The following is a 27357-nucleotide window of genomic DNA, read 5'->3' on the forward strand; positions in this document are numbered from 1 at the left end:
TCACTAAAAAATTTCACTAATGTGGCAGAGCTCTAAATATAATTGGACCAGATACACTCATTTGGTCAAAGTGCCAATGATTTGTGACTCTGATATGACATACGTACTTTAGAAAATGAGAGGAAAATACAATGTAGTTTCAAAGCTAGGGTACTGGCAGGGCAGTGCTTTATTATCAATGAACGAAGGAAGATAAATTTATCTTCCAGGCTTGGTTCATTAATGAGAATGGGTGAGTTCAATATTCACATTAGAAAAGTAAGTAGGGACGCCTGGGTGGCTCAGTGATTGAGCATCTGCCTTCAGCTCAGGGTGTGATCCTGGAGTTCCAGGATTGAGTCCCACATCGGGGTCCCCACAGGGAGACTGCTTCTCCTCCCTCTTTCTATGTCTCTGCTTCTCTCTCTGTATCTTTCACAAATAAATAAAATATTTCTAAAAAATTAGAGAAGTAAGTAAAATGAGGCTGTTGTATAGCCTCATTCAGCTGTGGTCATAAAGAAAGCAGTGAGGAAGGGGAGGGGTTCTCTCAATAGGCAAAGCATTTGGTGGTATACATGACAATCTAATCTGGGTTGAAAGAAAGGTGGCCGGGTGCTGGTCCTGCTATAGCTGGAAAAGCCTGCTGTGTTGCAGCCTATGACTCCTGCTGAATAAAAATAAAACTATGTAAATTAACTGAAGACTCTGAAAAGTTTAAGTAAAATTGGGCAGATGATGAACGGGATGAATTTCCAGATATATATATTTCCCATTTTAGCTTTCATAACTTTGTTGTAAGAGTGGGCTCCAGTCATATTGGTGCTTAGGGAAGCAGCAGTATAGAGGGCTAAAACACTACAGTTCTGAACTGGATATGAAAAAGAGCTCCCTGTTGGCTAAAGAGTAAAAGGGCAGGGATCCTAAAGGGGCAAGATGGAGAAGGGAGTTCCTTAATTCTGGATACAAACCCACATGTCAAGTACATCCCTGAACAATGCAACAGACAGACACCAAAACAACAGGGTCAAACCTCGGAGAATTGAACTAATAATATTTAATCACTATCCAAGTCTCAGACTTATCTCTGAGTGGCACACATAGAAGACCAACACAAATCAAAATAGCAAAGGCTTGGGGTGCCTGAGTGGCACAGTAGGTTAGGTATCTGACTCTTGGTTACAGCTCAGGTCATTATCTCGGGGCCCTAGGAATGAGGACCTGGACCGTTCCCCCCCCCAACTCCCCTCTAAAATCAATCAACCAACCAATCAACCAATCAATCTTAAAAAAGAATAGCAAAGTCTCAGGGAATTAAATATGATTTAAACAATGGCCAAAGTTACAATTAATCCCTGAATAACACATGCACATGAGAGATCTAAAGCAGCATAGCTAAGATTCTGAAAACAGAACTGATGATGGAACCATCACTCATAGAAGACAAGATAGAACTTGTGGCCAAATTCTAACTGGATTCATAGACTAAAAAGAACAAAAACGGGGCAGCTTGGGTGGCTCAGCGGTTTAGTGCTGCCTTCAGCCCAGGGCCTGATCCTGGAGACCCCAGATCGAGTCCCACATAGTGCTCCCTGCATGGAGCCTGCTTCTCCCTCTGTCTGTGTCTCTGCCTATCTCTCTGTGTGTGTCTCTCTTGAATAAATAATAAATAAAATCTTTAAAAAAAAGAACAAAAACAACAATAAACATTCTTCAGGCTATTGTGACAGGACCCAGAATACACAAAATGATATTCAAAATGTTTAAAATATCTAAAATTCAATCCTAAAACATTAGACAAAGAACCAGAAAAATTTGATCAAAGCTATAAGAAATGACAACTGACATAGGCCAAACACAAGATGGCTCAGCTATTGGAATTATCTGATAAATTCTTTAAAGCAACTGTTACATTTTGTCACATATTAAGTTAAACATACTTGGAATTTTGGAACTGAAAAAAATACAATAGTTGAAATTAAAAAAAATGAAATGGGCTCACTACAAAAAATTAGAGGAAAAGAAATAAATGGGTTGTTTGAAAATAGATAAATAGCATTATCTAAACTGAGGAACAGTTTGATATTGATATATGGGAGAGTATCAAATGGTCTAACATAAGTGTGTCATTGGCAACCAGGAAAGAAGAAAGTGACTGAGCCAGGAACAAATGTTTGAAGAACTAGTTGCCAAAAACTTGAAAATTTGGCTTCATGACCATATCTTCTCATGTAAATTAGTGATTTAATTAAATGAAAAAATGGAAATTACTAGAAACATGTTCTTTTTTAAAATTATTACCATGTATTCTTGCATTGAACTGAATTGTCTTAGCATCCTGGACAAAATCAATTGACTGTAAATGTGAGAGTTTATTTCTATATTTTCAATCTATTCCAGTGATCTACATTTCTGTCCTTAGGCCACTAACACATTGTCTTATTTTCAGATCATTGTATTAAATTTTGAAATCAAGAAGTATGAGTCCTTCAACTTTGTTCTCTTTTGAAGTTGTTTTAGTCATTCTGGGTCCCTTGGATATTCATATGAATATTAGGATCAAATTGTCAATTTCTGTAAAGAAGTCAGCTAATATTTTGATAGGGATTGTGTATTGTATATTAAATTGGAAAATACTGCCATCTTAACAGCATTAAGCTTTCTTAGCAATTAACGTGGCATATTTTTCCATTTAATTAGGTCATGTTTAATAATGGTTTGTAGTTTTCAGAATACAAGTTTTGTACTTCTTTTACAAATTTATTCCTAGGTATTTTATTCTTATTGATGATATTGAAAATGGAATTGTTTAGCTAATTTCATTTTTGGTCTGTATAGTACCAGTGTATAGAAATACAAGTGAATTTTGTAAATTAATAATGTATTTTGCAATTTCAGTGAACTAATTAATTCTAATAGCTTTTGAGTGGATTCTTTATGATTTGATATGAACATGTCATGAGCAAATAGGGATAGTTCTATTTCTTTCTAATTTGGAAACTTACTAATATCATTTTCTTGCTTCTTTTACTTTGTCATACAATAATATCCATTGTCTACATATACCATAGTTTATCCATTTATTACCCACTAAAGGATTCTTGGTTGCTTCCAAGTTTTGGAAAATATGAAGAAAGCTTCTGTAAACATCCATGTGCAGGTTTTTATGTAGACTTAACTTTTCAGCTCTGGGTAAATACCAAGGAACATGATTGCTGTATTATATGGCAGGAGCATTTTCAGTCTTTTAAGAAACTGCCAAATAGACTTCAAAGTAACTGCACCATTTTTCATTCCTTCAGCAATGAATGGGAGTTCCTATTGCTTCTTATCCTTTTGCTATTCTAATATATGTGTACAGATCTCTCATTTTTTTCTTTAATTGGCATTTCTCTAATAACACATGACATGAAGCATTTTTTCTAGTGTTTATTTACCATTTGTGTATCTTCTTTGGTAAGGTGTCTGCTAAGGCCTTTGGGCCATTTTTTAATCTGGGATTGCATATTTTCTTATTGCTGTATTTTAAGAGTTTTTGTTCTTTTGGAAAAGGAATTCTTGGCCAGAGTTTTTGCAAATATCTTCTCTCAATCTGTGACAAGTTCTTCTCATTCTCTTGACATTGTTTTCGCAGGACAAAGGTTTTAATTTTGCTAATGTTTACCTTATCAAGTATTTCTTTCATGGATCATGATGTTGCGTCTAAAAATTGCCTAAAGTCATCTAAATTTTCTCCTATGTTATTACCTAAAATAAAAGTTTACCTTAAAGATAAAAGTATGTTATCTTCTAAAACTTCAAAAAGAATTTTTTATCTTATATTTATGTCTGTGATTCTTTTGAGTTAATTTTTGTGATGGCTGTAAGATCTGTGTCTAGATTTATTTTCTTGCACGTGGATGTCCAGTTGTTCCATCACTGTTTGTTGAAGAATCTGTACTTTCTCCATTGTAAAATAGGCTCTGTTCCTTTGTCAGAGAACAGTTGATTAAATTCACATGGGTCTATTTCTGGGTTCTCTGTTCTGTTCCATTGATCTATTCTTTCACCAAAACCACATGGACTTGATTAATATAATTTTATATTGTCTTGAAGTTTACAGTCCTCCACCTTTCTTCTCCTTTAATATATGTTGGCTATTCTGGGTCTTTTTCTTCTCTATATAAACTCCAGAATCAGTTTTTAATATATACAAAATACTTGCTGGGATTTTGATTGGGACTGCATTAATATATAGATCAGTTTCAGAAAAACTGAAATCTTGAAAATATTGAGTCTTCCTATCCATGAACATGGACTATGTCTTCATTTACTTAGTTCTTTCATTTCATTCATTAGAGTTTTGTACTTTTCTTCAGATAGATCTCGTATATATTTTTATTACATCTATATCTCAGTATTTCTACGTCAATGGTGCCAATGTATACGATATTGTGTTTTAATCTCAAATGCTACTTGCTCATTGCTGGTATGTAGGAAAGTGGTTGACTTTTGTACATTACCATGTATCCTACAATTTTTTTTTTTATATAATCACTTACTAGTTCCAGGAGATTTTAGGTGATTATTTCAGATTTTGTACATATATGATTATGTGATCTGTGGACAAAGTTTTATTTCGTCTCCATTAACCTTTACATTTTAAAATATTCTTTTCTTGACTAATTGTATTAGTTAGGACTTCCAGTATGTAGCTAAAAGAGAGTGGTGAAGGGCACCTGGGTGGCTCAGCTGATTAGGCAGCTACCTTTGGCTCAGGTCATGATCCCAGTGTCCTGGGATTGAGCCCCACATGGGGCTCCCTGTGAGAGAGGAGCCTGCTTCTCCCTCTCCCTCTTCCCCTCCCCCCTGCTTGTGCGCGCTTTCTCTCTCTCTCTCTCTCTTAAAAAATGAGAAAATTGAAACCTTTTCACTAAGATCAGGAACAAATGTCCCCTCTCACCATTCCTTTTCTTTCTTTCTTTTTTTATAGATTTTATTTAAGTATGATGTTACCTATTGGTTTTATACAGATATTCTTTATCAAAATGGCAAAATCTTCTATTCCTAGTTTACTGAGAGTTTTTATCATGAATGGGTGTCAAAATCATAATCTTTTGTCTGGGGACATTTTCACAATATGCTTAAAGTGCTATTACAATGAAAAAGCAGAAAATGAATGTTGGAATACCAGCAACTGTGGTATCTATCACAGAACTCAAAATTGGTCATCATGTCTGTTCTATTTTACATTTCATAAGTACTTTTATTTATGGTATCTTTTTGAATATAGAGTAAATTTGAAAAATTATTACTATGTAAAGACTAATTTATTAAACCTCAAAAAGAAAATGACCTGCACAAGGTCCACATATATGCTCTAGTCCTTTGATCCTTTAAAATGTGTTACTTCCCTCTTAGTTAATTAAAATACATATTAAGAAATTCCATAAATGCTATATGAAGTTTGAAACCAAATAATGAATGTGGAGAATATAAAAGTTCATTGTTTGCCCTTAATCTACCACAGTGTCATTTACTGAGCAAGCACTAAGTATTAGCAAACAACTAAATTCCCAGTATTATAGGAATGAATGAGTCAGAATTATTTCTTTGATCTAGGTCTTTTTCATCAGGAATCTTATGAAATTCAGGGCTCCTGTAATAATAACAACGGTATATCCTGAATAGTATGTCCTATTTTTTTAAGATTTTATTTATTTATTCATGAGAGACACAGAGAGAGCTCAGAGACATAGGCAGAGGGAGAAGCAGGCCCCTCCCAGGAAGCCCGATGCAGGACTTCATCCACGGACCTGAGATTACACCCTGAGCCAAAGGCAGATGCTCAACCACTGAGTCAGCTACTGATCAATCTATAATGAAGATAAAAACTATTAATTTTTCCCAAGATTTTATATAAAAATATATATAAATATGCCTCAGGTAAATGAAACTTAACTGACTTTTCTAAGATTACACAGAAAGTGAAGCTTAGATCCCTAATTGGAATCTTTAATGTGCAATGGACTATTGGTACTATGCCCCAAAATCATTTTTAAACTTAGAGACTCAGATAGCTTAGTGTGAATTCCAGAAAAATAAGGTTATTATTTATTGGATTGGCCGGAGACTAGGATGGTCCAGATAATCACAAATTGTTTAAAAATGGCATAAGTTCCAAGCAATATGCAAATAATAGCTGGTCTTAAAGAATTAGTTAAAAATGTGTGTATTAAAGCAAAGAAAATTCCATCTTTTAAGAACAAAAACATTATGGTCTATCAGAGCTATTCAAAAAAAAAAAACAGATGAAAATTGGTAATCACTACATTTTATTTTGCAGACTTTATGGTGTGGGAATCGATAGAGGGTAAATTTAAAATGTATGGTAAAGGTTGTTAAATGTGTTTCAGTTTACTCTAATGTTTGAAAACATTTACCAACCCTCTAGTAACTATAATCAATGTTTGCTTTTTCACTCTTTTTTATTCTCCTTCAAGAATATATCTTTGGAAGAAAACCCAGCAATAGTATAAACACTTGACTTGAATACTTTTCTCCTTACATTTACAGATGCCCTACTGGGAAAGCAGATTAAAACTGAGATCATACATAATACATAGATCCTAGAGCATAATCCTGATAATGCTAAATAAATCACAAAACTAAAAACATCTATTTAATTTTATTTAGTCATCCATAATATCAGAAAATTCTATGTCACATTGACCTTAAGGTTATTTCCATAAATTATTTTAATTTTTCCATCAATATATTTCATTCATAAACTCTCCTATAATAGATAAATGGAAAACATGCTAATATCTGGAGGAAGAATACATATCCTGTACTTGTGTTTTGTTTTTGTTTGACTTCCTTTGTTGAAACTTTTGGATATTAGATTTAAAAATATCTTACTCTATTACTTTAGGATACTATATTTTCATAGCACCTATTTTTTGTAGACTAATTACTACTTGCTTGATATGTAGGAGGCATTTTTTAACATCACAAATATGATCCATAAAATGAATATCCTGGAATATATGCTTATTTTTATAACATTGAAATTATACCTATGTGATGACACACAAAAATATAGTTCTTTATTAATAGTGCTTCATTTTTTAAAGTCTTTTACTTTTTGGTAAGAAATTATTTAATTCTTTCTCTTTTTCCTCTGGCAGTGAAAAGATGTCCTTTGTTCACCTATGCTCTGTGCAACTTCCAGATAAATTTTTTTTTAGGAGGTGGAGATTTCTGCTATTGCTGATAACCAGGCACTAACTACAGTGAGGAATAGAGCCCATGAGTGGAAAACTGTGAAAGCTTGATATAATTTCACAGAAAATATTATTATCAAAAGAACAAAGTTATCCACATGTGATCAGCTGCCTAGGCACTTACTGGGGGGAGGGGGGGTAAGAGGAACAATAAAAGAAAGGGGGCACTTATAGCAACAAAAATGTCTTATGGTCATAAGTTCTAAGGACAGAGGGAAAATGGATGTATATAAAGTGCAATTTTCAAAGATTATCACATTAACATATACACACACATCACCTAAAATTACTTCATTACTGTATTTGAGTCTGAACTCTGACACTCTATAAGTGTTTCTGGTAGAGTTGATTTCAACTGTATATGCTTTGGTAATCTAGCACTTTGATAAAATAAAAGTGTTCCCTTTGTATGGACTAAAAATCTAAGAAAACTCCGAATTAAATCTAGATGTAAGATTATAAATCATACCCATGTTCTCACAGATTTGTGTGAATTTGGAAATTGCCTGTGAATATTTGTTTTTAAAGTGTTTGTAATATCTATCAAAATTTAAGATTTGGTCTGATTGCATTTTAAATTAAATTGAGTAATTGTTTTGGATTTGGGATTTTACATTGAAAGACATAACAGCTTTAAATTTACTATATTACCATGTTTAAGAGAATTGAATTTGCATTTACAAAATGGATAAGTCTAGTTGATTACATTGAAATTGGTTGTTTAAAGCTTGAGAAGGATTGATTTGTTAGTTTCTGGCACTGAAAGTTTTAAGATTATTAAATTCATTACATTTAAAATATAACTTAAATCTCTTAAAGAAACATTAATTATGTTCATTTATAATTTAGCTCTTTTTTTATTCTTGAGTTGATCCTTGAAATAGATTAACAGCTAAAGCCAAATATGACTAGTATGGGGTTTGAGGGTTTTTTTTTTCCTTTAATATGTTAATTCAGTAAAATAATATTAACAAACACCCACATAAGGGCATGAAGTTTCTTTTTGAGATGATGAGATGTTCTGAACTTTTCTGTGATGATGGCTGCACATATCTGCAAATATTCCTTAAAACATTAATTGTACATTTTAAGTGTGTGAATTTTTGTCACAATAAGACTGCTAAAAAAACAAGTTGACATAGTCTTTTTTGCTCAAGATTCATCTCTCAGTCACTAAAATTTTTCATCTCATGTGACTAACCATGAATTTTTCTTTTGAGAAATTATCAGTGATAGAAATGTAGGCAGTTCTCACTTTCCCATTTTAAAAATGTATTTAATTTTCAAAAAAGTTTTAAATGCCACCTTGTACATAGATTATTGCACCATCTCATTATCCCTCAGAATAAATTCCAATAATTATTAAAGTGCTTGAAAATTTTTAAGAATTTAAGCTTTTGATTGCTTTCTTAAAATTTCCTGTAGCAACTCATACTTTTATCTTTAGTGTATTATAGTCCACATCTTACCATACCCAGCTACACAAAGGGTTTTAATTATTTAAAAAAAAAACTATACTAATTCCATTGTGAAGATTTAATATCTCATTATCACTATTGTTTTAATATAGATTGATCGAGAACCTGTAAGGATAGCAATTTTTTTTATGTATAACTGTATCAATCAATCTAGTTCCAGTCAGGAAAAGGAAACCATGGAGTAATATGATCAGAAAAAAATTAATAAAGAATTACTAACTATAATAGGTGATTAGCATAATGAGGTTTTAACTTCCACAAAGTAAGACTTCTAAATACAGGATAGCAGATACAAGAAGAACCATTTCCTCTTGGGCTGAGATAAAGCACTCCCTCACTCAGTCCCACTCACAACACAGGGCTGAGATCTAAACTTAGGGCCTTGTCATGGCAAAAAGTGCATTACTGATGGAGCTTGCTGGAAATCTGCCCTTCAGGGAGCCAAGGAGACCTGTTCTCTGGCAGATGCCTCACTAGAGGCACTCTGATACAAATCTGCCCTAAGGATTCTGAAAAAAGATATTGGCTCCTTAGTGCTTCTGGGCACTGAGGACTATAGGAATTAGGTACTAGAAATCTTAAAAGTGCTGCAGGATAAGTGCTGAGGATGCCATGTGTGCCAGCAGAGCCCAACAAGCAATCATACCACAACCAGGAAGCAAAATGTGTTTTCCTGCAATGTTGCTCCAATACCCTCTACTGGCAAAGCTTTAATGGAAGATGGCAAAAGGAAAACATCAAAAACAGTCCAGATCCATTTTCACAGAGCAGGTACAGAAGGTGAATTTGGAGTTAAGAAGAAAGAGATGGACAAACACTAAAGTGTCTTTAGTGTTTATACTGAGAATTGTACATTCATTTACATTTAAAATGTTTCTATCAGAAGGTGACTTTTGTACTGATTTTAAGATATTTCATCATAATTGTTGAAAATGATTAGAATTTGTAATATATCTTTCGATTTGTGTTGAATTTTTATTTACTTCCTATCTTAACTTTTATGCAAGAAACTTATTCTTGTTTTTCTCTGTTATACTATTAAAACATTTCACCATATTAAATGGCTTATATATTTATCTCTTTATTTGTACACTATTTTGTTATTTTACACTTAGTAATTTTAATCCCTTTGGAAATTATTTTATCATATCATATTGGGATATTTTATTGCTGGCATCCATTGAGGCCCTAAAGCCAGTTGCATCAATGTGGGCTGTACTTTGTTCCACTAAACATCTTGTTTTAAATTTCCCTCAGGAAGAGAGATTCATTCAATAGAATTCATAAAGAGGGATTCCAAGAATCACATGAAGAAATGGAAGTAAGGAGAAAAAACTCTGAAAGATATAGTGATATGTAGTGCAAATCTCCCTGCAAAAAGAAAGGATTTCCTTCTTCATTCTAGAGCAGCTGAAATACTATCCCAGACAGTCCTCAGGTGTCAGGATTCTTCAGAAAATCCTGCAGCTTTATACAGCCATCTCATTCAATTCAGAGATGACTACTTGTATCAGGACTCCTTTGCCCAAGGCAGTCCTAGAAGCAACTGACCAGTACTTATCTTTTCCAAACAGCTGTTACCTTCTCCACTTCTTAATATAATGGAGAATATAACCAACATTAATTAGCTAAAAAAAAGACCTTTAACTTTACAATTATTATATCAATAACCGCTGAAATATTTATAGACACATTGATAAATTTAGCCAATGCAAGTCCCCTTAAAATGTCCATTAGAGAGTGAGAGTAAGAAATCTCAGAATCTACATACCATACCCCACCAATACAAGAACTGGTTTTGTTCATGAATCCTTATGTTTTTGTTTGTTTGTTTCTTGGCAATCAGTTCTTTGAAATGTGGAATAATCCATCACATAATTTCTGCTATGGTAAATTCATGAATATCATGTTATTTGAGAAGACATAATCAGAAGGATTATGTTTTTGTTTGTGTGTTTTTCTTGTAACATATAGATTTAAAATTCAATAGAAAACCAATTTATCAAAATTGAACTCCCATTTTTTTAGCTTGCAAAAACATTAAGAAATCAGAATCTCAGACTATTTCAAATGAACAAGCTTCTACTCAACAACAGAAACTATCAACAAAATGAAACGGCAACTTATGGAATTGGAGAAGATATTTGTGAACCCCATATCTAATAAAGGGTTAATATGAAAATATATTAAAAACCTCATACAATTCAATAGAGAAAAAGAACCAATTAAGTAATGGGCAAACACCCCAATAGACATTTTCCCAAAGAAGACATACAAATGGCCAATAAGTACATGAAAATGTGCACAACATCATTAATCACTAGGAAAATGCAAATCAAAATTATGATGGCAGATCATCTCACATTTGTTAGAATGGCTATTATCAAAAAGACAAAAAATAACAAATCCTGGTGAGGATGTAAAGAAAAAAGAGCCCTTGTACATTGTTGGTGGGAATGAAAACAGTATAGAGGTTCCTCAAAAATTAAAAATAGAACTTCCATATGATCCAGCAATTCTACTTATGGGTATATATCTGAAGGAAATAAAATTACTATCTAAAAGAGATATTTGTACTGTCATGTTCATTCAAGCATTATTCACAATGGCCAAGGTATGGAAAACAATCAAAGTGTTAACTGATGGATGAATACATAAAGAAAATGTATATGTATATGTATATGTATATGTATATGTATATGTATATGTATATATGTATATATACATATATGTATGTACATGCATGTATACACACAAAATGGAATTTTACTCAGACAAAAAAGAAGGAAATCTTGTCATTCATGGCAACATGGGCATACCTGAAAGGCATTATGCTAAGTGAAATAAACTAGACAGAGGGAAAAAAATACTATAGGATCTCACTTATATGTGAAATCTAAACAAACTAAACTCATTGAAGCAGAGAGTAGAATGGTGGTTGCCAGTGGCTAAGGAGTGGGAGAAACAAGGAAAGGTTTTAAAAGGCTACAAACTTTCAGTTATAAGATAAATAAGGTTGAGGAAATAATGTATAACATGGTTACTACAGAAGACCATTCTGTCTTATATGACTGAAATTTGCTAAGAGAGTAGAAATTAAATGTTCTAATACACAAAAAGTAAATATATGAAGAGATGGATGTTTTAACTTGATGGGGAGAATCAATATTTCCACAATATATATGTATACCAAACCATCACATTGTACACTTTATATATCTTATAATTTTGTCAACTATACTCAACAAAACTGAAAAAAAGGAAGTCAGAGCTTCACAAATATAGCATTTGGAAGGTTCCCCATCCTCATAAAGACCTCTCATAACTGTAGCAGTTTGTGTTTAAATGCTTAAATATCAAGTTGATATCTTTGCACATTCACAGCCCCAGTGGGATAGGGCTTGGCACATAGAAAAACAAAGTTGTAACATGAAATCTTCCAATAAAAATTTTCTATCATTGTGCTAGAAAATAATGCTATGACTTAATAATATTATGTCAGCAATGAGCATCTCAATTATTATTGAGATAAGTATATAATATAATTATAATTATTTATAAATTATAATTATAAATAATTGGATAATTATTTCAAAATAAATATATCTGTGATCTTTTTCCCAAAGATTCTAATTTAGTTTTCTGGTTCTCTAGCAAAGAGGAGCTACTACACCAATTGTAAAGACTAGGTCATTGAATAAAAAGATACTAGGAAACTACAAATGGATAACCTTTCATTTAATGTAAATTTTCTGATTATTACCTATACTGAACAATATTCTATTAGCTAATCATCTGAAGTCATTAGAACATTTCATCCTTTGCCTATTTCCTTCTCCTCTCCCTCCTTTAAAAAAAAAAAAAAAAAGATTATTTATTTATTTATTTATTTGAGAAAGGGAAAGAGAGCACTCGAGGGGGTGGGGGGTGGCAGACAGAGAATCTTAAACAGGCTCCATGTCCAGTGCAGAGCGTGATGTGGGCTTGATCTCACAACCCTGAGATCATGACCTGAGCTGAAACTGAGAGTCAGATGCTTAACTGACTGAGCCACCCAGGTGCCCCTCCTCCTTATCCTTAAACATGCATCCCAAACACTGCTTTTTTCTGCAGCTTTCCCCTAATCTCTGGAAGGTAGCATCCTTCCTCATTGTGCTCCAAAATACATTACTAACAATTCTATTATAGCACTTAAAACATTATGTGGCAATGATTTGTTTATAGTATGTCTAACCCACTGGATTATCAGTTTTCAGGGCAGTAATCAAGTTTGTAAACATATCACTAAGCAGTAGCAATAGAAATTGCTTTATAAAATTGGTTAAAATAAATATTGGTTATGACATCCAAGCTGCAATAGGATCACAGCAATTCAATGTCATGGCACTCTGATTTTCAGATAATACCAGTTTCACTTCCTTGTGTTGGTTTTTGGCAGCAATAGCACTTGAAGGGCAATTTTGAGAAAACTCAACTAATATTCTTGGCAGATATTTAACCTTATGAAAGGAAATCACTTACCCAGGGCTTTAGTATTTTTATTTCAGTGACATTTAAAATGGAAATGAGTCCATTTTCTTTTCAGATTTAAAATATGTTTTGGTTCAAAATTAAACCCATTCAGTGAATTAATCAACTAGCATAAAATCAGAATATAAGAGAGTTGAAAAAGCAGAGGTTTTTTTTTTTTTTTTTTTTTTTTTTCAGTGAGGCTCTTGTATTTGATACATTCTCTATTCTATATTGATTATACCAATAGGTAAAAACATTGCAATCGATATTCAATAAAATCATTATTTCTAGTACATAGCGAACATTTAACTTTATTTCTCTATGCATAAAATATAATTTAGATTCAATATATATTTTTACTTTTAATCATTTCAGGAAAATTAGTTATTCAAAATATTTTTAAATTTTATTTATAGATTTTGGCAATAATAATAGCTTTTAAATCTTACTGTATTTTTGTGTTATTATGATACTGAAAACATTTATAGGAATGCAATGAAAATAAAATGTAAAAAGAATTAATCTCTAAAGTATCTATAGTTACTTTTTTTTTGGTTTGTTTAAAAAGCCTTTGGGGCACCTTGTGGCTCAACTGGTTAGGCATCAGACTTGGTTTCAGCCCAGCTCATGATCTAGGAGTCCTGGGACTGAGCTCCATGTAGAGCTCCTCACTCAGCAAGGAGTCTGCTTGGGATTCTCCCTCTCTCCCTCTGCCCCTCCTGCTTATTCTCTCTCTCTCCCTCTCATTCCAAAATAAAAATAAAACATAAAAAAAAGGTTTTGTTCATCTTGATCAGGTAAAGGATAAACTTTCTTTTTTTTTAAGATTTTATTTATTTATTCATAAGAGACCAAGAGAGAAAGGTAGAGACATAAGCGGAGGGAGAAGCAGACTGCCCATTGGGAGCCTGATGTGGGACTCGATCCCAAGACCCCAGGATCATGCCCTGAGCCAAAGGCAGATGCTCAACCACTGAGCCACCCAGACACCCCAGGTAAAGGATAATCTCAATGTCAATTTGCTACCTAATCATCAATTTCAACTTAACAGATTCACTACCCTAAAGACACTGCAACTACAGACTTTGACAACATAACTTAAAATGAAAATCTCCCTTGTTCTATAAGATTGTATGCTGAAAGAATAAATAGTTCCCTGAAATAACCAACATTAGTACCTGGTATAGGTTTTAGGTCAAATAACAAAACCAGGAGCAAAACAAGGCCAACTACATTGTAACTTGATAGCCAGTAAGTACAAACATTGAAAGATCCAGGCACCAAATGTGAGCATGTATGCCAATCCTAGAGACTAATGTGTAACCACAGAAACAAAACCTAAAAACCTTAAATCCATCATGTACACTTAATGTAAAATTCAAAGCTTGAATTTACCCAGGAAATTCTCCAATATCTAGAGCTGAAACTGCTCTTTGATGCACCAGGGAGATCTGTTGTAATGACTCAGTCACTTAGATTTGTGTTAATATGCATAAAATTTAAAGTATACTTTTTTCCTGCTACTCCTTCCTATGTCTGAATATGTGTGTGCTTCACTACTCAGCTCATGCACTAATGCATCAAAAATGATGAAATCTACTACTATGACTTTTTCTAAGAACTCACACTAATGTTGGAAGCAAAGGCAAAAGAAAAATTAAATTCCCTTACTACTTACAGCCTATTCACAAGTCCTTGAAACAGGCAGGGTGACCTTCCTCTAGGGACTCAGGTGCCTCGATGTTAATACTTTGCTAAGGGCAAAAGGCAATCTTAGCTCAACTGCCAGGATCCTGTACATGTACTTTAACATATAAAAATTTCTTTGGATGCTTCCTTTATCTCCCCCTCACCCCAGATACATGTTGGCAGTCATCCTCCATGCATATGACCCACCAATATACGTCTGAAGGGTCTCATGACTAAGATTTTATTAGACAGTGATAAAAGGCCTTTTTCTAAGAATAGCTAGCTCCCTCAAGGTCCTGGAAACCTTGCTTCCAAAATTCCTTTGAGACTTACACTATCCTTAACCCCCTCCCAACTTGAAAGTATATAATGGGCCACCCCTCATGACCCCAGTGCAGGTTTTTCTGCCCGTGAGTCCTGTCCCATGCTTTAACAAAATCACCTTTTTGCACCAAAGATGTCTTAAGAATTCTTTCTTGGCCCTTAGGTCTGAACCCCACCACTTCAAAACACATTAATAATTAACACCCAAGATACCTTCCTATGAATGTCCCAATAGAAAACATTTTGTTTAGCTTGGTGTTTGCTGTACCATAATACCAACAGAATACAACTAATTTCCTCAGCCACTGCTTCAAATATCTGTACCTAATTTTTGCTCAAATTTTAACAACCTCATACCTATCTGCCAAAATCCTTGTTAAAATGTAACTATTTTTGGTACCCTTAATCTGTAACTCCTACACACACTTTAATAGTGCCTTTTCCTTGAGAATATCTGGACATTTTTATCAAGAGAACAATTAAAGCCATGGTATTATGATTAGCCAAAGCTCTTTCTAGCAGACCACTGATTAAGTCTGATTTAGCATATCATAACAAATGGCTTTCCAGAGACAGGAACAAAGTAGTGTTTTCTATTCATGAAAGGAGCTAACAACATTCTTTGTGCTAAAAAGGTTCATTTCAAAATATAATCCAGAAGATTCGAAGTCTGCTAGAAACCTTTCACTAATGACAACACTATGACAAGGTCTCCAGATACACAGAGAAGAAACATTAAAGGTATGGTGGACACCTCAGTTAACAGAACACATCTAACAAAAATGGGCAACAGGGTGATGCTGTAGCTAGTTATTTATAAAGGGCTATAGTTTCTCCATATGGGTCCATACTCCCTACAAAATAAAATTTGCCTTAGATATTGCTTATTTAAAATTACATTTTTTAGGGGAGCCTGAGTGGCTCAGTCAGTTAAGTATCTGCCTTCAGCTCAGGTCATGATCCCAGGGTCCTGGGATTGCATCCCACATGGAGCCTCGCATCAGGCTCCCTGCTCAGTAGGGAGTCTGCTCCTTTCTCTCTCCTTCTGCCACTTCCCTGACTCATGCTTGCTCTCCCTCTCCTTTCATAAATAAATAAAATTTTGTAAATAAATAAATAAATAAATAAATAAAATTCTATTTTTACAGAAGTATTTAGTACCTGACACAGAAAAATGCTCATATAAGGAAGCATTTATTTGAGGTTTAACATGAAATCATACAAACAAAATTTGTATAAACAAATCCAAATTGAGTCATAACACAGATAACTAAAGACAAAGTAAAAACAAAGACCACTAATGGACCATTAGACACAGCTGTGTCTTTGTTTTTTTTAAGATTTTATTTATTTATTCATGAGAGACACAGAAAGAAGCCGAGACATAGACGAGGGAGAAGCAGGCTCCCTGTGGAGAGCCTGATGCAGGACTGGATCCCAGGACTCTGGGGTCAAGACCTGTGCCAAAGGCAAATGCTCAACCGTTGAGCTACCCAGGTGCCCCACAGCTGTGTCTTGTACACTACAAAGTCTTTTACAAAATAATCACATTACATCAACAAAAGACCAATCTTCAATGTCATCCTGCAAGATGGGAGACTTTAGAAGTCTCCTCCTATTTTCTCCAAAGTCCTCCTGGTAATTGTTTTGGGTGATTGCCACCCTCTCAAGATACCCTAACATAAGTGTTCTGTTGGCCACTGGAGTCTGCGTATCTCTGTCCATGTTCATAGTTCCTGTAGTTTTATGCAGTAGAATCACAGCCGTCATAGCCACTATAGTTCTGATCACCATCATAACCACTATTGCAATTTCCATATTCTTGGTCATAATAGTTTTTAAATCCTTTGTTCCAGTTTTGGCCCTGACCTGTTTTGGTCCACAACCTTTAGTATCACCCTGTCCACCAACTGCAGTACTTCTTCCACCTTCTCATTGTTGCTGTTGCTGCCTATATACCTCTTTGGGTTGTGAAACTTTGATTTCACACTTCATAGGACCAATTTTATGAGATCTGCATTTATTTATTTATTTAATTTTTTATTTCAAGTTTTTATTTAAATTCAAGTTAGTTAAAATATAGTGTAATATTATTTCACAAGTAGAATTTGGTATTCATCACATACATATAATAACAGTGGTCAGTTGATATCTCCTAACAATATCTTTACGGGCTCTTCATTTGTACATGTGATAAAACAAAATTATCTTCTCTTGTTTTTGTATCCAAGGAAAGTTCAATATTTCAATCTCTCCAAAGTCTCCTCAATATTCTTTAATTGTTCTTTAGAACAATTGTGGGTTCAATCTACCCACAAAAACCTCTTTTGGGGGGCTTCTTTCCTTTTTAAAGCTTTGACCCTTTGGGTGGTGTCTATCAATTTGCCATCTAGTTTGTGTTGTTTCCATTCCAAAATCTTATCAACATAAACAGCATCTTTGCAAAGCATAAATCCAAATTCTCTTGATCTTCCAGTCCCTGGATCTATTTTAATTGTATAGCTTACAAATTCCCAGATCAAAACAAATATTCAGTCAGATCTTTCTTGCTCTTAGCTCAGCTCAAGCCTCCAAGAAATATTAACCTGGCTCAAGCAACTGTTCTACATTTCTCATAACACTACACTGAAAACTCAGAAAACCAAAGGTACCAACATTTTCAAGCAAAAGAAACAAAGCAAAACAAGTCATTTTTCCCAACTTAGGTTTTTCCTTAAGTATATTCTTTGGGATTTTCAGTTTATCCCTCTATCTCCAGAGAACTGCGATGTGAAATCTCAAAATATATAATTCATATCTCTAGAGAGTAATATACATTAAGTTGATAAATGTTTAACAATAAGCTTGGTAAACAACAACAACAAAAAAAAAACCTGATTGTACCATTTGCCCATTGCTATGGTCTGAATATCAATCCTCCCCACCACCATGATCACTTTTAAGCTAATAATGCGATGTTAAACTGAATGCAAAGTCCGGAAGAGGTGTGTTGTAGTACACTATTATTTATTTCTCCCATATAGATGAAATAGATAAATAACATAAATAGATAAAATAACATCAAGAGATAACATAACATAAAATAACATCAAGAGATAACACAGTAAAATAATTATGATGTAGTTTTTAACATTTATTAACCTTTAAAAATAATTCATGCAAGTTTATGTAATTTAACTTTCAAGAACAGCTGTATTTAACAACCAACTTGTAAGACTAGCTCTCATTATCCAGCACATGCTGGATCTAGCATACCGCTGGTAGTAGATGTCTTTCATATCTTTTGCTAGTTGACATTAAATATCCGAAATAACATATATTATTCTCAGTTTTAGTGATTGAGAGTTTTGAAAACAAATGAAAATTGGTTTAAATATTTATTACCTTTCTTTAAATTGACAAAAGAAAAAGCAGTGTCTAAAAAAAAAAAAAAAAAAACAGTATCTAGAATTATATGACCCTTCCTCTACATTGTCCATTTCATTTATGTTACTTTTTTGTAAACCTCTTTATGAATTCCTTTTCTTAAATGTACAATTTATGAAATGAAAAGATAATGGGAGCAGGGGATTGCACTGCTAATTTTAACCACTAATTTTAGCTCAGATAAAACTTTCCTTGGCAGTTGCCTCTCACCTGTCTCATTTGTGGATATGGAAATGAGGAGGCCAAAAGTCAGGGGCCTTTCTTGGAGAAAATACATTGTTGAGTTCAAGACAAAAGACACAGTGATGTAAGTACTCAAAGTTTTAAAACTTTGACAGTGGAGTGATATTTCTTGATTCATTTAAGATCACTTTTTTAAAAAGGTTTTATTTATTTGAGAGAGAGAGACAGACAGGGATAAGGAGAGAGAGTTTGAGCTGGAAAGAGAGAGAGAGCAGACTCATTACTGAACAGGGAGCCTGACTCAGGGCTCAGCCTCAGGTCCCTGGGATCATGATCTGAGCTGAAGGCAGACACTTAACTGACTGAGCCACCCAGGTGCCTTAAGGTCACATTCTAAGATTCATTCTAAGATTACAGTATAGTCGGTCTGCTTCTTTCTTTGGAAATTTCCTATGAGCTCTTATGTTCCACCTTGGCTCATTCTCTTGGCCATCTCTGGTCAAACCAGCAATGGACACCTTTCCAACTTGGTTCACTGTCCTATATTTCCCTGAGTTTGCAATTAGGATTAATTAGCCAGTTCAACAAGGCTGGAATTATAATGCATAACCTCAGTATTGATACAGACAAATATATTTGTGATGGGGCCTAGAGAAGCAAAGAAAATTATTTTTTTTTCTTTCTTTCTTTCTTTCTTTCTTTCTTTCTTTCTTTCTTTCTTCTTTTTTTTTTTTTTTTTTTTGATTTTATCTATTTATTCATGAGAGACACAGAAAGAAGGCAGAGACATAGGCAGAGGGAGAAGCAGGCTCCGTGCAGGGAGCCCAATGTGGGACTCAATCCCCAAACTGTGGGATCGTGCCCTGAACGGAAGGCAGACACTCAATCACTGAGCCACCCAGGTGTCCCGCAAAGAAAATTCTAGAAGGGAAAATAAATAAAGAGATAAATAGGAAAACAGGGAGAAAAGAGAAAGGTCAAGTGCTTTAGAGTGCTCGGTTCCAGTTTTTTCCCTAAATTACCAAGTATTCCTGCTTTAAGCTTCTATGAAGCATATTAAGTTGGTTCTGTTATATAATTTTAAAAGCATTAAATAGCATATAAGGTTTAAGAGTATCTGTATTTCAGGGTCCATTCATGTCAAAATGAACTATAATATTATGGATCTCTACAGATCCATTATACTACTCACATGCATTTCAGCGTACTTCCCCTATCCAGGTACAAGAATTTTTAAACAAGATAAGAAACATAATAGACTTTTAAATACACAGATTAGCTGTATTTTGGGGAGGAGTGGGAAACAAGGGAGTACCCTGTGTATACTCTAGAAATAAATACTTCCCTGCTCTCAAGATTACTCCTTGTGCTTTCCAGTCAGTATTTAGCAAGTGAGTCAGTTAATTAACACTTATCAATTATAGGCTGACAGGTAATGCAGAGGAGTCAGAATGCAGAACATCATCCCTACCCTGTATGCAATCAGTTAAGTCTTGGGAAAGAGTCACAAACACATGAAAAAAGAGTTTATAATAATAATAAACATAGCTCTTGACTCTTATTCTCCATGGGTCATGCTATTCTTTTCCATTTTCAAATCCATTATTCTTTTCTATTTAAGGTATCTGTGCATTAAGGCTAATATCCTTGAGGAGATAAAAGCCAAATGCCAAAGCAGATTTGATCATAAGTTAGGCAGATGGTGGTGATTTGATTAGGAATTTGTGCACTGAGTTGTCACCTGCGATCTCTGCAGGACTTTTTTTCTTTCCTCTTGTGTAGTTTCACCAGTTGTGTTGAATGGTAATTCGAAAAATATAGTTTGGTCAATACTGTAGTAATATAGAACTTCTGATTTTTAAAATTCAATCTTCATTTTTCTTGTCTTCTCAACAAAATTATTAGTCACTTTCTTTCTTTCTTAGTTTCCACCACAGTATATTCTTATACAATAATTTACAATTATCTGCCATGCTGCCATCTGCCATTGTAGAGGAAAACCCTTTAATGCTTATCTGCTGAGAGTTATGAAATTACACCGATGATAACATGTACATCAATCTATTATCTGTAGGTATTCTCTATAAAGGAGAAAGTGAAAATAAAATAATGAAGAAAATGATATATTGTACCTTACGTACTTGAGATTTCCATAAAGAAATGGGTTAAATAAGAACTTAGTAAGTTAAAAGGCAATATAGAAAATTCTTATTTTTATACAATTGCTTACTGAATCCTTAACCTGACTTTAAAAAATCATATTAGCATATATTTGAGAAAGCATATTTGTAATTGATTCTACATTCTAGAAAATAATTTGCAGATACTGTAACTTAAATGGAACAGATAAATTATAGCAACAATTCAAAAAATTTATAATGGATGAATGTATGATAAATTAATGTTCATTTTCTTATATATCTATAGCTTAATTATTATACCCTATATTTTAATAATTTCCAAATAAGAATTTTCATTGTTACAATTGGCATAGCTGGTGCTTGCCTCCAACCTAAGATTATGATATTAATTATACTTTTGGAACATATTCTGGCTCATATGACTATCTGTGTTTCAAGGTGCTGTCTTCTAAAACTAATGTGGCCTCTTAGAGGGACAATGCTCATTGGATTCCTAAAATATCTTAGCATCCTACAAAAATGTTGCATTCATAATCTCTACAGAGCACAGGAATACTTCCTAAGCATTTTCTCCATCCTTGATGTATTATCAAATTGAACCGGGACGCCTGGGTGGCTTAAGCAGTTGAGCACTTGCCTTGGGCCCAGGACGTGATCCTGTGTTTTGCCTTTCTTTATTGAGAAGGAATATCTTATGAAGTGTAGAGTCCAAAAGCGGTGTATTAGCTCTGCATTGCAATGTAATAATACTGCCATAAATTTAGAAGCTTAACACCTGTTTTTTGTTTCATGCTTTCTGCAGGTCAGGAGTCTTATCTTTGTTTAGATATATACTCTGCATTAGGACCTTAAACAGGCAGTCACAGTGATGGCCAAGGCTGCAATCTGCAGTCTCTTATAAGTTCTGATTGGAGAGAAACCTACTTCTAAACACATGTGATTGTTTACAGAATTTACTTCTTTTTGAGCTAGTGGACTGAGATCCAACTTTTCTTGCTGATTTTTGGCCACCCTCAGTTCCTTGCCTTTTTTTTTTTTTAAGATTTTATTTATTTATTCATTAGAATACACAGAGAAGGGAGAGAGGGAGAGAGACAGAGAGAGAGAGAGAGAGGCAGAGGGAGAAGCAGGTTCCATGCAGGGAGCCTGACGTGGGACTCTATCCCGGGTCCCCAGGATCACGCCCTGGGCTGAAGGCGGTACTAAACCGCTGAGCCACCAGGCTGCCCAGTTCCTTGCCTTTTGATATGGATATAGCAACTTGCTTCTTCCAGGCCAGCAAGGAAGAGTTTCTTCCCAGTATGGGTATTGCAGTTACATGCAACATAATCATGTACATGTAATAACATATACGCTACAGCCTTTGCCATATTCTATTGTATTGAAGCAAGTCAAAACCCTGCCACACTCAAGAGGAAGTGGTAGCATAAAGATGTGACTCCCAGGAGGCAGGAATCATAGGTTCCACTTTAGACTCTCTTAAAGAACTTCATTCCCAAAAAGCTAGTTGAAAATCTCTTTGTCCATATCACCTTCTCCTCAAATTTGTCAAACTCTTCTTCTAGGGTTCTTAGCAGGCTTCAGTCTAGGAAGTTCCCATGCATGTCTGGACAAGATGGCATTGCCTGAAAGTTCACACATCTGACCTCTGGAACATCTTACAAATTGGGTTAATTCCTGTGAAGATATTGTTCTACAGATGTACTTATTTTTATTCTAGTTACTCTCTGAATGGAAGGATAGCAGAACCTATCTGCGGTGACAGAACCAAACTATATTGAGTATATCTTCCTCATCAGATATTACTTCAGTGACTTACACTTTTCAGCTAAAATGCTTTTTTTTTTTTTTTTCCATTTGGGGAACAGATGTGAACCATCTGTTTTTAATCAAAAATCCATATTAAATTACACCTTTAATTCTAGTGATAAGTAGGAAAACATCTTAAATGTAATTTGACTTGTGTATATGATTTCTTCATTAGATTTACCTCCTTTTAAATATGTCAAAACCTCATTATCTTGAATGCTGATGATGTAATGAAGAGATTAAGACTCTGTATGCTGTATAAACTATGAAGAGCTACTGGAGCAAATCTGAATTACACAAGCATGTGTTGAGAGGATCATTAAGTAATTTGGTCCATTTAACATTATATCCCCATGCGACTGTTCCATATTTTGATACTTTGAAGCTTTGAAGCAACTTTTGAGTTTATTATTCATTGATCTCACTTTTGTCTGCATATCTCCCTCAAGAGTCAGGGGTAAAAGCTCAGAAGTCTTTTCTAATCCATGTAATCTTTAAACAAAGATTTAAAAGATAAAAAACAAAGATAAAGGTAATGCTTTTGTATGATGTAGAGAGTCTTATATTCTTTCCTATTTTTATGGGCCAATTCACGGCCATGGAGAGAGAATTTATCCTAAATGATTGAACGCTTTTCAGTCAAGGAGGTAATTTACCTTCTATTATCAGACAGACTAGACTTGTGCAGCCCCTTATCACAAAAATGTCTTCATCATTTAAGACCTAATGGAGGGAGATTCCTCTCCCCACTCATTGGATGTAATGTCAGCAAAGCTCTGCACTAGCATAATTCCAGGAGACACAGAGTGAAAAAAAATAGAGAGAAAGCAGATTAGTGCAGCTGTGATAATCCTCCTTTTGGTAGTATATGCTTCCCTCTGGGGAAAACACTATTGTCCTTTCAATGTTACCTCTATATTCTGGCTTTTTGGAGATATCCACAGTCTATATCACAGCCCTGATCTTGGCCCCAGAGACTCAGATCTTTCTAAATCACAGTCAAAGATTCTTAGCAGGGTTTTATCCATAAGAGATGCAAACTTAAATTCTATCAAAACACATATTTTTTTCTTTTGCTTTCATTAAAAAAAAATCATGTTAACAACACAGCATATTCTAAAATGTTCAAAGCACTGATTTTAGATAAAAATCTAAGTTGAAAGAGGTGACTTTAGGGCAGTTTCAGATGTGTAGCTAGTCAGGATCTAGCCCAATTTGTTCACTATCAGGCATCAGATGCAGTACCAGAAGAAACCCTGCATGGTGTCGTGGTCCAACAAAGCAGGCAGACACTAAATTGACTTCCTTTATAGGCAAGAAAATCGGGATGCCAATGCCCAAGGATCAGACAGGCAGACTAACAACATTAGTTATGATGAGTGGGGGATTAAGAGTGGTGTCGGTTATGGAATTGTTGCTCCTCATGCTGCCAAATATGAGAGAAGTTGTCAATGAGCCCACAGGCCAGAGAATATCAGACTTCCAAATGCTTCCTAAATAGATAAAGGCTACTTGAAATCTTGTCAAATCTGACATGTGTTCCTATCTGATGCAGCTTATGGAGAACTGGATAACACACAACTCACTGAAAGATAAGAAATAACAATGCAAATGGCAGGAAAAAGTCCCAGAAGATAATACTAAAACAATAAAATATAAACAGTGTTAGTTGCATGTTTATTGAATAGAAACTACGTGACCTGACTTCTCCGCACACTGGGGACACCTCCAAGTCCCGGCTTCTCACACTAAGTTGAAAAAAGAAAGACCATAAACAGAACAAATAAGTCAATTATGTTTTATGTTAGAAGAAAATTAAAGTAGATAAAGATAATAGCTAGATAATTTGTATTTGTAGGGCATAGAGATGGGACTGAAATTTCAAATAGAGCTGTAGGATTGGCCTTCTTGACAAAGTAACATTTGAGTACCTTGGTATAAAGACAGTGACAGAATGATCAAAACAACCAGGTTTCTGGGAGTAGAGTGTAACAGGTCAAAGAAGCAGCACTTACAAATGTCCTGAGATGAGCACATGCCTGGGGAGGGAATATTAAGTACAGAGTCTCTGCAGTGAGATCCCACGTGGTGGAAGAGGCCAGTGTGGTTGGGGGAGAATGAGCAAGCTGATGAGTTAGAGGAATAAGGTCAGAGATACAAGAGAGAGAATAGATCATCGTGGCCCTCTTAAGCCATTGTCAGAACTGAGTGCTTATTGTCTGAGAAATGAGAAAACACTGAAGCACTCCAGAAGAAAAGTGAAATGATGTGACTTATGTTTTAACAATCTCACTCCAGCTGCTATATGGGGTGATTTTTTTTTCTTTTCAGAGCCTCCCTAAACTTTCTACATTTTTCATATTACAGTTTATAACTGAAATTAAACTTTTTTTTTTTTTTTCCTTAGGACTACTGCCAGGGGCTGAAACAAAAATCTCATCTATTGGCGGCGGGGGGTGGGGGTGGGAGGAACAAGAGTGCTCTCATAGAAAGATGTGACCATAGTAAAGCATTATCATTATTAAGTAACAGCAGCACTCCTACAAAAAGATAGGGTCTATGGCAGGGATCAAGTAAATGTTACCTAAGTTTTGGGGGGTGATATATTATACATCACCTGCTGGCAGCAGTGTGGTAGTAATTATTCAAATTATAAATAATCTTTTGCAGAGAAGATAAAGAACAGGATATGGCCTCCACCTACTGCCTGAAAAAGGAAAATTTTCAGAGATACGCATCACACTCCTCCAATAGTTTTGAAAAATCAAAATACCCCTCAAGTAATTGTTTTGCTTCTTTTATTGTTGTTCTGGAAAGCAGATGGAAGTCATAGACTGTGACCAGTCCATTGTTCTGAAGCAAGATCCTTCAGAAACTTTCATATTCCTACCCAGAATGCAGATTATCTATAACAACAAAACAGGACTGCCTGGGATGCTTGCGAATTACCTAGGAGAAGTCTCCCTCCAACTAAAATTATCTTTGCTTTCTTTTAAGGTTTCCATACTAACAAAAATAAATCCAGTACTTCATTGCCTCATACTAGTTGAATATCTTGGCAAAGCCATGATTTCTGTCCTACCCAAGTTGTCAATGTTCTTGTTGGATAGTAAGCCCATCTGTGGATCATTATATAACTAAAAATAAATCAACCAACCACCTGGTAAGTAAAAGGGGCTCAAATTGAAATAGTAATGACAGTATGCATGAACTAAAGATCATAATTAATTCTCTTCTGTGTAACTGAGGTCTATTCAAGAAAAAATGTAAAAACATTAAACGTTAATAAAATCCATTTGATTGGCCTCAGCTATTTGGTGTACTGGACCTTCTTCATTACCATGATTAAAGGAATCTAAAAGAGCCCCAGCCAGTATTCGTTAATTAAGAAAAAAGGAAAAATCTTAATTACAATAAAATTCATTTTGCAAATCAAGTTTTTTATTCTAAAGTTTTATTTATTAGAATGTTTTCAAAGATGGCAGAGAGTTCCTGACAAAATGAAAGCAATCACTTGTTTTTCAGGATTATATTCTCCCTGGATATGCTAATTTTTAAAGTCAGTCAGGAATTAGGTAGCCCTGGTTTTCAATAAATAAGAAATTCAAACCTGTCAAAGACAGTTATAAATTGTTAATTAATGTTAATTGAGTAAATTGACTAGCATTAATTGACTAAATTAATGTGAGCTTTTGAAATAATAAAGATTATACTTTTTCATCTCTACTCCAATCCTATATGGGTGTAGTTATAGAGTCTAATCAAGTTTCACATGTCACCCTCATTGGGGATTTCTGAAAAAATTGCATGTCTGGGAAAGTTATAACTTGTGTGATTAAGAATGGAAAATGAGTATCCAGTTTGTGATTTTAAGGGCACTGTCATGAGAGAGTAAAGTAACATATTTCCAGTAGTTAGCAAGTTAATTCCCTCAAGATTTTACTCATCTGCTGGTATTACTAAACACTTTCCTGTTCAGAAAACTAAAGCACTTGAGGCAAAACGAATGAAGCCCCTATATTCAGCAGAGAAAGGCTCACAAGCAAATCTCATGTGGCCTATTGCTTCTGATTTAATAACCCTGTGGGTGATGGGCAAGGTTGCCAGGCCTCCCATGGAAGGTTATGAGAACAGAAAGGGAATCCCTCTAAAAGGATTTGTTTCTTCATAGACTTCCCTGCTTTGGTATGCAGTCAACATGTTCTAAAGATGCTTTAAGATTTAATTAAAGAATGAGTAACTGAAAATGGAGTCCAATGAACATGCAAATCATGTTCTGAGAGCAGTCAGTAATGCTTGCCAATTGTCAGCTGCTACATTTTTTTTTCCAACTTTACTGAAGCTGAGGAAGATTCTAAGATATTTAAGTGATGATTTGATAAACGCCTACTTTGTGAAAGGACTCCTGCCACCGAGATAACATATCCATCACCTCACATATTTTCCCTTCCTTTTTCTTTGTTGTTGTTATTGAGAACATTTAAGCACTAACTCTAAGCAAATTTCAATTATATGAAATTTATGGTATGAACAGCGTTACCAACTAGAGTC

The 27357-nt window shown here is 34.5% G+C and overlaps 1 pseudogene; it reads right to left on the minus strand.

Annotated features, from left to right (window-relative positions):
* Positions 1–16792: 16792 nt before the first annotated feature.
* Positions 16793–18177, minus strand: LOC140621401 (heterogeneous nuclear ribonucleoprotein D-like pseudogene; annotated as a pseudogene).
* Between the last annotated feature and the right edge of the window lie 9180 nt (positions 18178–27357).

This window comes from Canis lupus, chromosome 30 (genome assembly GCF_048164855.1).
Source record: "Canis lupus baileyi chromosome 30, mCanLup2.hap1, whole genome shotgun sequence".
Lineage (NCBI taxonomy): Eukaryota > Metazoa > Chordata > Mammalia > Carnivora > Canidae > Canis > Canis lupus.